We start from the raw sequence: 12,395 nt of genomic DNA, 5'->3' as shown, positions 1-12,395 counted from the left end.
CAAGTCCTGAGGAAACAAAACATAAGAGAGATGCAAAAGACTACAGTGGAAATAACTTTGGATTTGGAAATTTGGTGATATGCATTGTTAGGAAAGACAAAGATATTTTCTCTCTGGAGAGAGAAAGAGAAGGGGGTGAAAGAGACCTGCAAAAAGTGCATGGAAACAGTATTCCAGTCACTCAGTAAGTTAAAATCTTTCTTCCCATACTAAGGAAAAAAGAGTCAAGATCCCCTCTGCTCACTGTGACCACGTCAAATAGAAATATTCACAGCCCAAAAATATTAAAAGTATTAAAAAGAGTATTAAAAAAACCTCTAACTACAGGAATAATCAAGTAGTAAATTAGGCTACAAAGCAAGGCCACAGATTCTACATCACTAGCCTTTCAACCAAGGGTAGATAAATATTGCTGGTTCTGTGTCAGGTCAGAGACAAGAAAGAGATGATGTTTCATAGTGCTTTCTATTCAAAGACAGAAAATATCTTAAGTTTGATTGATGTCTCAGATAAACCCCTTTTTAAATAAAATCTAAGCAACAACACTGCCTTATGAAACATCTTGGGGTCCTAAGGTCGTTAAAGAGAGCCAATGAAACAGTGGATGTGAAAGTCGTATGTGAAAGCTTCTACAATGTGAATTTTCAGTTCATTTTTCCTTAGAATTTCATTGCAGTTCACAGCATCCAATGACATTGTTTTCTTGTTAACAAAACTTTAATTTGGCTTTGACTGAGTCATCTTTTGCCTTATCTTGTCTAACCTAGATTACTCATTCATATTCAACAGTTTATCCACCATTTAGCATTTTGGGGATTGCAGAATGTTGTGGTATTATTCATTTTTTTTACATCTGGTGCTACTCAAAACTTTACAAAAACTTATGCTTTCTTGTTTATTCAGAGGGTTGGTTTCCTATTGTAAGTGCAGTTGCATAACATTCATATAAAAAAAATCTTATTCTTTGCAATATAAGCTTCTTAAGTGAGAAAATCTTTCTTTTCTTTTCAAGCTTGCAAGTTTTAGTAGGTCTTTTATCACAGTTACTTCATATGACTTTACATAAAAATTTGTATTTCTTCTTCTGCAGATATCTAAGTGTGGCACAGATGATGTTTGCTCATAAAGTATTTGCACTTATGTGATCTTTTGTCCCAGTGGTCTGGAATCCTAAACTCTACAAGAGTGGCACCGAGACGTTCTCCAGTTCCAGTTTTATTGAACTTCTTTAAAGTGAACCCTTCTTCTACTATAAGCTAAAGTCTAATTTCTACACACATAACACTCTTTCTCATTTATCTGGCATGTTCTTCTGGTGAATAGTAGGGGAAAAAATTAATCTTCATGTATTTTATTTGTTTTTGTAAAAACCCCAGTTTCTGATAACCATACCTGCAGAAAGCTAGTTCACTTTACTTCTGGAAACAGCATCCAATGTCTGACTATAAAATGATATATTTATTTTTAAAAAATGTATTTTGAGGATTTATTCCTTGTCCTAAATGTACTATTTTCTCTCACCAGGCTGACATTGTCTGTGGACAGCAACAGTTTTCATGATCCTTGGATGCCTTTTCCAGGGTCCAACCTGAATTTTGCCTCAAAATAGTGGGTACTCATAAGCTACTTTAAAGCACAATAAACATAATTTTAAAAAGTAAATTTTAAGTATAGCCTAAGCAACTAAAAAGGCATACATGCTCTCAGAAAGAACTGAACTATTAGGAGAAACAAAAAAAAGAGCAAATTTAATAAAAAAGCAATCCTGCAAAAAAGTTCATCTGAGAAGTTCACAGAGTCAGGAAGAAAAGGGTAAAGAGACAGATGTACTGCTTATTACTCCTAAAGTCTGACAGCAATTAATTTCAATTACTGAGAGTAATCAGGAGGACTTCCAAATAGCAAGTCTTCCCTTATTTCCCCTCTACATTAGGTGATATATAACAAAAATATATCCTTTATCCTGTCAAGGTTTACTACCAACTAGGAAATTACAGAGAGACACAAGAACTTTGATTGATTAAGAGAAACAAGTGAGACAGTGAAAGAGAGTTACTATTTCATGAACTTCACTGCTAAAAAGTAAAGTATCTATCTATGAGATGCATATTTTCTAGCAGAAGAATAGAAAAAATTAAACAAATTAAAAATGCAAGATGAACTGTAATCTGTAGCATAGGCTATCTTTGAAGTATGGCTGAATATGAGCCAACTTGAATAACCTTAATTAAGGTTTAGAGCACAACTCATAGGCAATGTTGAGTAAAATAAATATCAGTAATTTTAACAAGATAGTATTGAAATGCAAAAGTAATATGTATCCCTTAAAATATTTTTCTTCCTTGAGGTAATTTAAGCAGCTATGAATATTCATAAACTGTCACATTTAATAGAAATCAGCATGTTATTTCATGAACACTAGACAAAGTCTAGTGTTCCTAGAGTAAAGTCTGTTTTCCTACAAGTTGTATATTTGCTACCCAGGCTATCACTTTCTATCCTCAATACCAAATTACACCTCCAGTCTGCTACAAAACTTACACTTTAGGTAAGAAACTAAAGATTCCCATCCCTGTTTTAGCAAAGGTTTGCAAAACTGACTGAAAGGGTCCACCTCTTTCCAGGGTCAGAAAAGCAGCAAAATTCCATAATCTTATTTCCTAGAAGAAACAGTATATATTTGAGAAGGTTCCTAAACTCACACCCTTTATTGCTGTCTTTCTCCCTGAGTGACTGCAGTAAATCAAATATGTACCTTGACCAGTAAGGGAAATAAGCAAATGCATAGCACAGTTATCAGTCCAAGGCTAAGCCTGAATCCTGTTGAACTTCTGGGCTGGGAGCCAGGAACTGCTTTTGTAGGAATATACTTGTTACTGCTTCAGCCCAGACGTCCTTGCCAACCACTGTCTCTTTTTCTAAAGCACTTCATCATTGTCATACACATTCATTATAGGAGTTCTTGGACTTACAGATTCTTACCACAGTCAGACAAAAAATATGGCTGAAGTATATCACTAGTTTGTTTAAGTCCTGTGCCTTTAGTGCCCAAATTTTAAAGTTGAACAATTACACCTCTGTTAAAACCATCTTGCTTCAAAAGATTTAGTGACAGATAAGAATTTAGCCTACTCTTTGGAAGATCAGTATCATCCATGGTTCCTAAATTTCTGAAGTATTTTGAAAGATTTCAAAAGCAAGGTTTCAAGCAAAGGTGTTGCCACAATGAATAATCATCCATGTATATTATGAATTTGAACCAATTAATATTGGCTATACGGAATAAAAAATGGCTACTGAGTAATTAATAACCAGCTGTACTTATGACATTGTAAGGCTCAAAGCAGTATTAAGATTGGGTGGCTAAAATCCACAGAAAAAACACTAAGTCATGTAGAGTTGTGGTTTTTAGGTTTTATTACATTTGTATTATGTATAAGTTTGTTCCATGTACCCTCGGTTCTGTAACGGTTCCCCCCGGGTCTTCCCATCTCTCCCCGCGGGTCTGTTGTCCCCAAGAAATGCCAAGTCACTGTGTTTACCCCCAAATGCCTGTCTGTCACTCAGTATCCCTTCCCCCCACCTGGAATCTTCCACCCAGGATGCCGGGCGATAGGCAGATGACCTGGGACCCTCCACCTGTCCGTCCTTCATTGAATGTACCCCCGTACCCCACTACCCCCAAACCCCCCGTGGCGTTACCCCATTGGCTGCCCCAGTTTTCCCCTGTCCCGTACTTATTCCACACACGCAGCGCGCTCGGGGCTTTCTCCTGGCTGGCACCAGCGCGTGCTGCCGCCCGCCCAAGCCGCCCCCGGGGCTTCTCTCCTGGCCGGCTCCAGCGCCCTGCCCCGCTTGTCCACGCGGCTCCGACGAACACCGGCGCGGCTCGCCTGGTTCCCTTCGGATTATTGTTTTCCTCGTTGGATTGCAATAAAATGGAATTCGCCCCCCGGAGAAAGACTCTCTTCATTAAACCGCTGTGGGGTTCGCTGACTGCTCTCCAAACCCACACAGCGCAGCCCAAAGCCCGTGAGGGTTCAGCGGGAAGCGCTGGAGATCTGCCCGCTCCTCTTCTCCCCACAGCTATCTGGGGCAAGGGAAAGCAGAGGGGAGAAGAGAGCTCCGGCAAAGTCACACATTAATTATGACTGAATTCATCCTATCCCTGTTGTATCTACAGCCACATGAACAAAGGCTAAAAGACCCAATCTGCCTTCCCACAAAGTTTCTGGAGCTAGCAATTTGCTTTTGTCATATGTGTGAGCAACAGGTACGGGAGAGTTGTCCTTCCATGACAAAAAAACATAGTGGTCACAGCCAGTGGACATGCAGGTAACTATCACCCTGCTAACTCCTTAATATTATTCTTTGTAATTCCCTTTACAGAAATGCTATTTATTGTTTTTAACATAGGAAAGGAAGAATAAAACTTCTTGTGCAAATTTTCAGCAAAGCAAAATCACAGAGTGGTCCAGACCTGATTTTATAGCAGCCAAGCATCCAACATGACCAGAAATATTGCAGCCAAATCAAAATCTCTTTCAAGGGATTACAGCACGATGTACGGTCTTCATGAAGCTGTGGGTGTGAGAAGTGTGTGGCATACTAAGAGGGAAGGCATATGAATAGAAAACACATTTCATGGAAAAGCTTTGTCAGGGGAGATTAAGATAACTGGTTTTGACATAAAAAAGTAGGATTTAAGTTGCAAGGCCCCACATGAATACAGAAAAAGTTTTTGCTGCAACAGTGAGAAAACTTCCTTTCTTTTACAGTCTTGCAGTTGCACCATCTTGAGAATGACATTCAGTCTTTCTAGACAAACATTATTGAACAATATTCAAGTTTTGTTAGTTTTACTTTGTTCAATAAAGATTTCCTGAAAAATTCTAGTGCATTTCAAAATCTTCAGCACTAAGTGTGAGCAATCTTTAAACTACCACTATTTCTGGAGTGAGTTTATACCAGCTGTTTTCAGCTGAAGAACAGATTGCCATAAAGTCTTCTACAGTGCTCTGAATTTTGAAAGTGAGCAGAAGGTAATCATTCTCCTCTGTCCTTTCTATTCCCAGAGAAAGGGCTGGAGAAAAGGGGAAATAGGAAAAAAAGAACTGCAGTAAGGAGGGGGGGAAATCTGCATGTGATATCAAAAGGAGAAGAGAGAAATCAAGAAGAGGTATTTGTGCACTAAAAGATAGGATTACTACATAACTTATACTGGGCAAAATGACCAGTATGGAGGAAAAAGGTATTAAGTTATTAGCTTTATAAAAAAAATCAGTTTCCAACTTGAAGGAAATTCCTCAAGAAAATGCCTACATTGTACATGACAATTTAGTGAACAGGTGCCTACCATCACCAGAGAGATCAAATTCATTTTAGAATTACTAGTCTTTTAAGAAGGAAGACCACTCTGATAATCCACCACACCGTGTTCCCAAATAAGTCCATATAGGGCTCAAAGATCCTGAGCTATGGGCCACAGTATGAGAGCCAGCTCACAAAGGATAGCCACTGCAGACATGTTATGCTAACTCATCCAGTTCTCATGGATTTGCTACTCACAAAACCCAGCGAAACTGAAAAGGCCAACTCACATTTTGTCATGTCATGATTTAGGAATGACACTCCCCAGTTTAGTGCCTCTCCCTTACCCCGCTTCCCCTGAGACTGCCCCAAACCAGATACCATTCTCTTGGACTCCCCCACTCTCCTTCCCCTTTCTGCTCTGGGGATGGAGTTGAGAATTGGAGGTACAAAAAAGTGTCACAAGTCAAGATAAGAACAATTTATTTACTGGAAACAGCCATGAGATAAGAAAATGAACAGTAACAACTACAATATTAATAACAAAACACTTCAGTCACAGATTTACATATAAAACTCACAAATAACAAACATCCCACCCCATTGTGCTTTCTCCTGATCAGAAAAGGAATGCCTGCCTTCCAAGAAGCCAGAGTCCCTTTTCCCCACCACTGGCAATGGCATAGGATGGTACAGAATAACATTACAGTCTTGGATGTGCCGCACGTCACAGCATACTGCAGCCTAGGAAAAATTGTAAAAGGAAATTAGAATCCTGGGCTCAAATGATCCAGTGGGCTCAGCCTGCTTGTCAGCTGGGACTAGAGGTGGGGACCACCACACCCAGCTACCGTTAAAAAAATTTACTCCATCCTGGCCAGAACTAAGACACCAACAAAGCAATCTCTTTCAGTGGCAGGAAGCATTTAAGCTAGACTAACAAGAGCAGGGCATACAGACAGGAGAAGAGAAAGCATCTTTTGTCCCAGAGGTACTGGGACAAAAAAGAGGTATAACGAAGCTTTCTATATATTGTAAATCAAAGTGTAAGAAGGCATCAATATCACTGATTGTTTGGAGTTAAGACCAAACTTAACTTACAGCATGGAATTTTCATGAGGTGTCTACATTTCTGTTCCACTAGGAAGGGTGAATCTGCATTATTAATCCTAAAATTATACCTCAAACATTATTCTTGTCACTCTCTTAAGACCTGAAGCACTAATTTTCCATATCAAAAATTTAATAGGTGATGCATTACAGGAAAAGATGAAAGAATAACTTGCATTAAAGAAAACAATATTTAATAAGATTTTAATGTTAATTAGTCAAGGGTACTTTTAAGCTGTCATATAAGATCTGTATCTTTTTACTCTCTGAGTAATTGGGGTTTGTTGTTTGTTGTTGTTGTTAAAGAAACAGAAAAAATACCTATAATTCTCTTATTGCAAGTAGAAAGATTTAGCACACATACATGAGACACTCCCAACCTTCAACCCAGAAATTTCCCACATATGTATACCTGTAATCAAATAAACCAAGTGTATTCAGAAAAATAACATACCTTAGAATTACTGTGGGTCATAATCACAAATTGTTCTTGTTATTTGAGGCCTTTTGACTATTGTAATAATCTGAAAATCTTAATGTTTTTCCATGTGGACAGAGAAACCTAGATCAGAGTAGAAAGGATAGGTCAAAAAGGTAAAACTTATGGGTGCTTTCCTTAATTTTCAATCCATATACATAATTTCATGACTTAGCAACCGCACGTTATACATTTAAAATCAGTATAGTCTCAGTATTGTTCAGAAGGGATTTGACCTGCCAGTATAGTTAATGTTCACATAGGCCTCACAGCATTAGCTAGAAATACTGAACTATCAAATGTGGAATTTTACTGTACAAACTCAAAGAAAAATCAAAAAAATCAATGTAAAAAAAAAAAATTGCTTTTAGGTTAAAACATTTTTCACAGCAGAATGGAAACAAAACAAAACCATGCAGTCAATTACTCTTGTGAATTATAATCTGCAGAAAAAAAATGGTAAGGAGTCCCTATCACAGGAAAACTTGGCTCGATCTTTTTTAAAGGTTTCAAAATAGAATAACAAGGGCTTGCTTTGTTTTTATAGTTCTATCTGTATTGCCCAAGCTCTCCAGCCTCCCTCCAATGCCCCTATGAATGAATGTTGTTTAAATTAGTCCATTTAAAAGGTAGGTTGAGCCATTTTCACAATGACTTATATAAAGCCATTTTTCCTGTTTTATTAGTCACATTAGCATTCTATTGCCCTTTAAATGTCACAAGTTCAAGAGTATAGCTTTACATATCCTGGAAATACTCCTGTTTTATGTGTTAGAAAGCTACAATTTCTTGGGACAGATAACGTGACTAAAAAAAAAAAAAAAAAAGAGACAAACAGGGCATAATAGCACAGAGAAAAACAACAACCAGTAAGAAAAGATTGCTTGCAAGTGAAGGAAGAGCAGGAAAACTACTGAGAGCACAGATTTAGAAACACTTGTTTGCATTGTCTCTATCAAAACATGTGAAACAACTGATAAACCCACCACTTGCTGTAATGCACAGAGAGGAAGAAAAATGGCACTGCACTCACCCCCTGACATATTCCTTAATCTTTTAGGGACCTTTGAAAAGCCACACTGTACGTGGGAAGTACTCTCATTTATTAGGGGTATTTTATTTGAAAGCAGAAACCTGCAAAATTCCTTAGCTGTATGGTACCTAACCTAAAATATTTTCAGGTTTTATCAAGGGCAATATGAAAAGCCCAGACTGGTTGGAAGGAGTTATTGGAAATCAAATGAATTTTGAAGTCTGCAGGATCTAACCTACCATCTTCTGTCAAAAGCAGGTTAGTGCTTCAAAAACAGGTTAGTGCTTGAAAATATCACCTGAGTCACCAAGCCCAGTTACCCACAGAGGAAAGCAAAGTACAACGATTTTTTCCAGAACTGCCATAAAAACATCTTCCCTACATGTTACCATAGCCCACACTGCACTACCCACCACCTCCTGGCAAATACAAGGCTCATTATATTGTGGCTTTTAAGTGTCTACTGCAATGTGCCACAAGGATACATAATTCTGTTTTTGTTAAAAAGTGTCACAGGTCGCCACAATTACAAATAATTCGCTAAATAAATTAGCTTAAGAGGAAAGTGTGCCACATGGTACAAAAGAGGGCAAACTCATCCTATCCTCTGCCTTCCTTCAACTCCAGAAATCCTTGCCAAGCTCATTAAGGAGAAAACCACATACTCCCACAAGGATGCAGAACACATCTACATAGCCACTCAGCAGGTATATTTTTAAGCTTTGTGCATATCATGTTTTAACCCCAGCTGTCAACTAAGCACCACGCAGCCACTCACTCACTGCTCCATCCTGCTGGTGGGGGAGAGAATCAGAAGAGTGAAGTGGGAAAATTAGTGGACCAAGATCAAGATAGTTTAGTAGGTAAAGCAAAATCTGCATGCATGGAAGCAGGGCAAAACAAGAAATTAATTCATCACTCTCCATGGACAGGCAAGTATTTTTCCACCCCCAGGAGACCAGGGCTCCATCACATGTAGCAGTGACTTGGGAAGACAAATGCTGTGATTCCAACATGTACTGTTTTCCTACTTCTTTCCCAGCTTTATCTACAGAGTGTAATTCCATGTAGTATGGGTGCCATGACATGGTTGTCAACTCCTTGTGCACCTCCAACCCACTCACTGGTTGGGTGGGATGAGAAGAAGAAAAGGCCTTGCCTTCGTGTAAGCCCTGCTCAGCAATAACAAAAACACTTCTGTGTTACCAGCACTGTTTCTAGCACAAATCCAAACCAAACCATCATACCAACACTGTGGACAAAATCATCTCTATCCCAGCCAAACCCAGAACAGTACATTGCAACTATGTCATGGCACCTGAATCGAGTCCACATCAATAAATATTTGGAAGCTTCAGTGTTCTGCAGGGTCCATTGTACAGGGTGTCACAGGGTGCAGTGGTTCCCTGGTGGCTGGAAGTCCCCAACAGGGTGTCTTGGGGCAGGTTACAGTCTTGTGATGCAGCCCCTCACTGAGCACAGAGGTTTGCTGGTCTTGTCAAGAGCCCTGAGAGCCAAAACTCCAAAGGCAGCATTGGTGCAGCCTCTGTATTGCCCAAACAGGGTTGTACACAGGGACCTTCTGCTGTGGAAACTTCATCTGCCAGCTCTGCAAAAGGTAGAAGGCAAAGGGGGAAGAGGCATGAGAACTGCCACATAACAGGTGCCTGTGGATTCAACCTGTAGCTGCCTGCTCCAGCACAACTTGTGTAGTATTTGCTGTAAGGTTCAGAGGCAAACAAGCAAGTCAATGGCAGTCTGAAGATCTAGTTATGGCTCTGGCAGCACAGGAGAGCCAGCAAAGTAAAGAGCAGTACCTCCTGCTCCCAGTGATAGCAGCATCTACTCAAATGAAGGTAGGACTTTGTAGTACTTGCTTGGTGTTCCTATCTCGTCCTCTAGCTAGCAGATTTTCACCACACTCCTGAGGGCCCCAGAAGGGCCCTAGCAGGCAGCACAGGGACCCAGATGCTATGAGACGTCACACTTCAAGGATTTTTATGCACAGCAAAGTTCTACATTTGGCAACAGGCATAGGAGGAATTCATCTGCCATTCATTCAAAGTTCATTCTCTTTCCTTGAAGCTAAGATTGCTCTTCCCTTGAAATCTGTAAGGTCTACAACTTGAGTATTGAAAATATGCTCCAAAGAACTGTTAAATCCATTCATCAGAAGCAGTACAGAAACTGGTTAAAGCTGGTTGTGCTTCAGGATCAGACCGCCCTCACAATTCGTTCTCTGTGATAGACACAGATTAATTTTTTGATAAAGAAATTCCTTGCTTTGAGCTAACAAAGAAATCCCACACCTTTATAGAATCATAGAATTGTTTAGGTTGGAAGAGACCTCTAAAGTTATCGAGTCCAGCTGTAAACCGCCAAGTCCACTACTAACCCGTGTTCCTAAATGCCACACCTACACACTTTTAAATCCCTCCAGAGTTGGTGACTCCAACACTTCCCTGGATAGCCTGTAATAACTTAATGTTGGACAACTCTTTTGGTGATGAAACTGGGCCTGATCCTCTGGTTATCCTGAACATGCCACATGATGGCCGTCAAGAGGTCTGCTCCATGACCTTCCTTGGCACCAAGGCCTATAGTTCCCCAGATCCTCCTTGTGGCCCTCCTTGTAGATGGACATTACATTTGCTAACATTTACTAACTTCCAGTCAGCTGGGACTCCCTTGATTAATACTGGCTGCTGGTAAATGACTGAAAAAGGCTCATTACATCCTAAGGTGTCTTCCTGTGAGCTGTCATGACATTTCTTCTCTGCATTTTGTTTCAAAATCCAGGGAGATGAATTTAGGCAGAACTGCAGTCAAGTATTCTTCCAAGCTAGAGAAATTATGCATCATTTATGTTGCATAACATGCTATGCAATGTCCACCATCAAGCTCCAGAAAGCGATTGTTCAACTTACCCACTTATGCATTCTCAGGAGAATAGAATTAAACATTTCTGACAAAAATTTTTATCTCCCCTGTTTACAGTAAACATGATTATTCTTTTTTGAGATAAAAAAAATCTATTTTAAGTTCTTCAGTGCTGAAGTACTCTGGGAAAGCCAACAATAAATGATACATTGGATTCTTCTGTGCTTTCAAAAAGTTGTGCTTGAATAACATTAAGACTACTCATGATGCTTTAGTTCAGTCACATTTTCATGAATTTTCACTTTTGTTGGTCTGTCTTTATGAAGAAAAAGGTCTAAACTGTGGAAGTGTCTGATATTTGTATTCTACTGCAGTAATGGTCCTACCAACGCAGGGTAGACATTTGTCTGGTCGACACAGCTAGGAAAGAAAGTAAAATCAGAGAAAGCATAGTTACATGTTTTTCAAAGCATGCTCCAGATCCCAGCAATTAGGAAAGAGGGAAGAAAGAAGGAATTGCCTTTATGCAGATAAACTTTTTCAGATATCGAGTTATGTAAAAACAGAACTTATCCAAGCATAAACAATGTGGTTACTGTGTCTGTCTGTCTTCTTTAATAAATTTTGTCTACATTTTCATTTCTACTTAATGTAGACTTTTATCACTCCCTATCCTCTTCCTGCAAGGAAATTAGTCACTTTTAATGCTCTTTAATGTTCAATACCCATTCTGAGCTGTTCCCAAGAAATAGAGAATTTTTGCAGAGACCTCTAGGTTTCTGTGCAAAATTAATCCTCCTTCAGAATCAGTTTTCTCACCTGCTTCTTCCTATGGGCCAGAATAAAACTTTGGAATAATTTCAAATTTGAGATTTGTCCCTAAATGCATCTATTTCTCCCCCATTCTTCTCCATCTCTTCACCCAGCACTAGCTCCATGTGCAGGGAGATGTTTGGAAAGCAGACTAAATTAGGGAAAAAGCTTTCTCTGATCCTGCAAGCAAAGAAAGAAGGAAAGTCTGGGCTGACTACCTATCAGAGGCAAAGAGTACCAAAGAGCCTGGTAAAAACCTAGTAATTCAACACGAACCCAAGGAGAGGGTTAGTTATGCTGTCTAGACTTATACCATTGAAAGTCATCACCAAAATAAAGCTCTTCTTCAAAACCTTCATTATTTCTCACTCAGAAAATTTAAAAAGCAAGTTAGGAAACCCATTTCCTTCTTTCTATGTGATATTTTCTGTTCAGAAGTGTAATGAAAGAAAACACTCACTGTTACTGGAAACATTAGAGGATCTCAATGCTGTTTCCACGCCAGATTCTGCAGCAGTGGCAACACCCCTACCTTTTGAACAACAAGAGCACAATCCCTGAATTGCACATGCTGTTTGACTTTTGTGGCTCCCAGGGAATTTGAAGGGTTTAGATGCTTACAGCCCATGATAGAGAGCAAGCCTGAGATGCAGCATTAGAAGCCATAACCCATGACTTTCTCAGCACAGCTGCAGCAGGCTGCTGTGACGAGAAGGCAGCAATTTCATTGCCTATTTTTTACCCCACAAGAACCACATTTCATCTTCCAAA

General features: G+C 39.4%; 1 protein-coding gene across 50 annotated transcripts in view; it reads right to left on the bottom strand.

The window, feature by feature from the left end:
* The window catches only part of LOC115494396 (uncharacterized), a 432,669-nt gene that overhangs the window by 339,152 nt on the left and 81,122 nt on the right, over positions 1-12,395 (bottom strand). For 47 of the 50 annotated variants that reach the window (XR_012054697.1, XM_072926085.1, XM_072926083.1 and 44 more), the window contains one exon: positions 6,875-6,982. The gene's annotated coding sequence lies outside the window, so the exon portion shown is untranslated. Of the gene's footprint in view, positions 1-5,909; positions 6,055-6,874; positions 6,983-12,395 lie in introns of all 50 variants that reach the window. The other 3 variants (XR_012054698.1, XM_072926076.1, XM_072926081.1) reach the window with 1 other exon arrangement.

This window comes from Taeniopygia guttata, chromosome 3 (assembly GCF_048771995.1).
Source record: "Taeniopygia guttata chromosome 3, bTaeGut7.mat, whole genome shotgun sequence".
NCBI classification, from domain to species: Eukaryota; Metazoa; Chordata; class Aves; order Passeriformes; family Estrildidae; genus Taeniopygia; species Taeniopygia guttata.
Note: the sequence above shows the minus strand (reverse complement) of the source record. Positions and strands in the feature narration are given on the sequence as shown.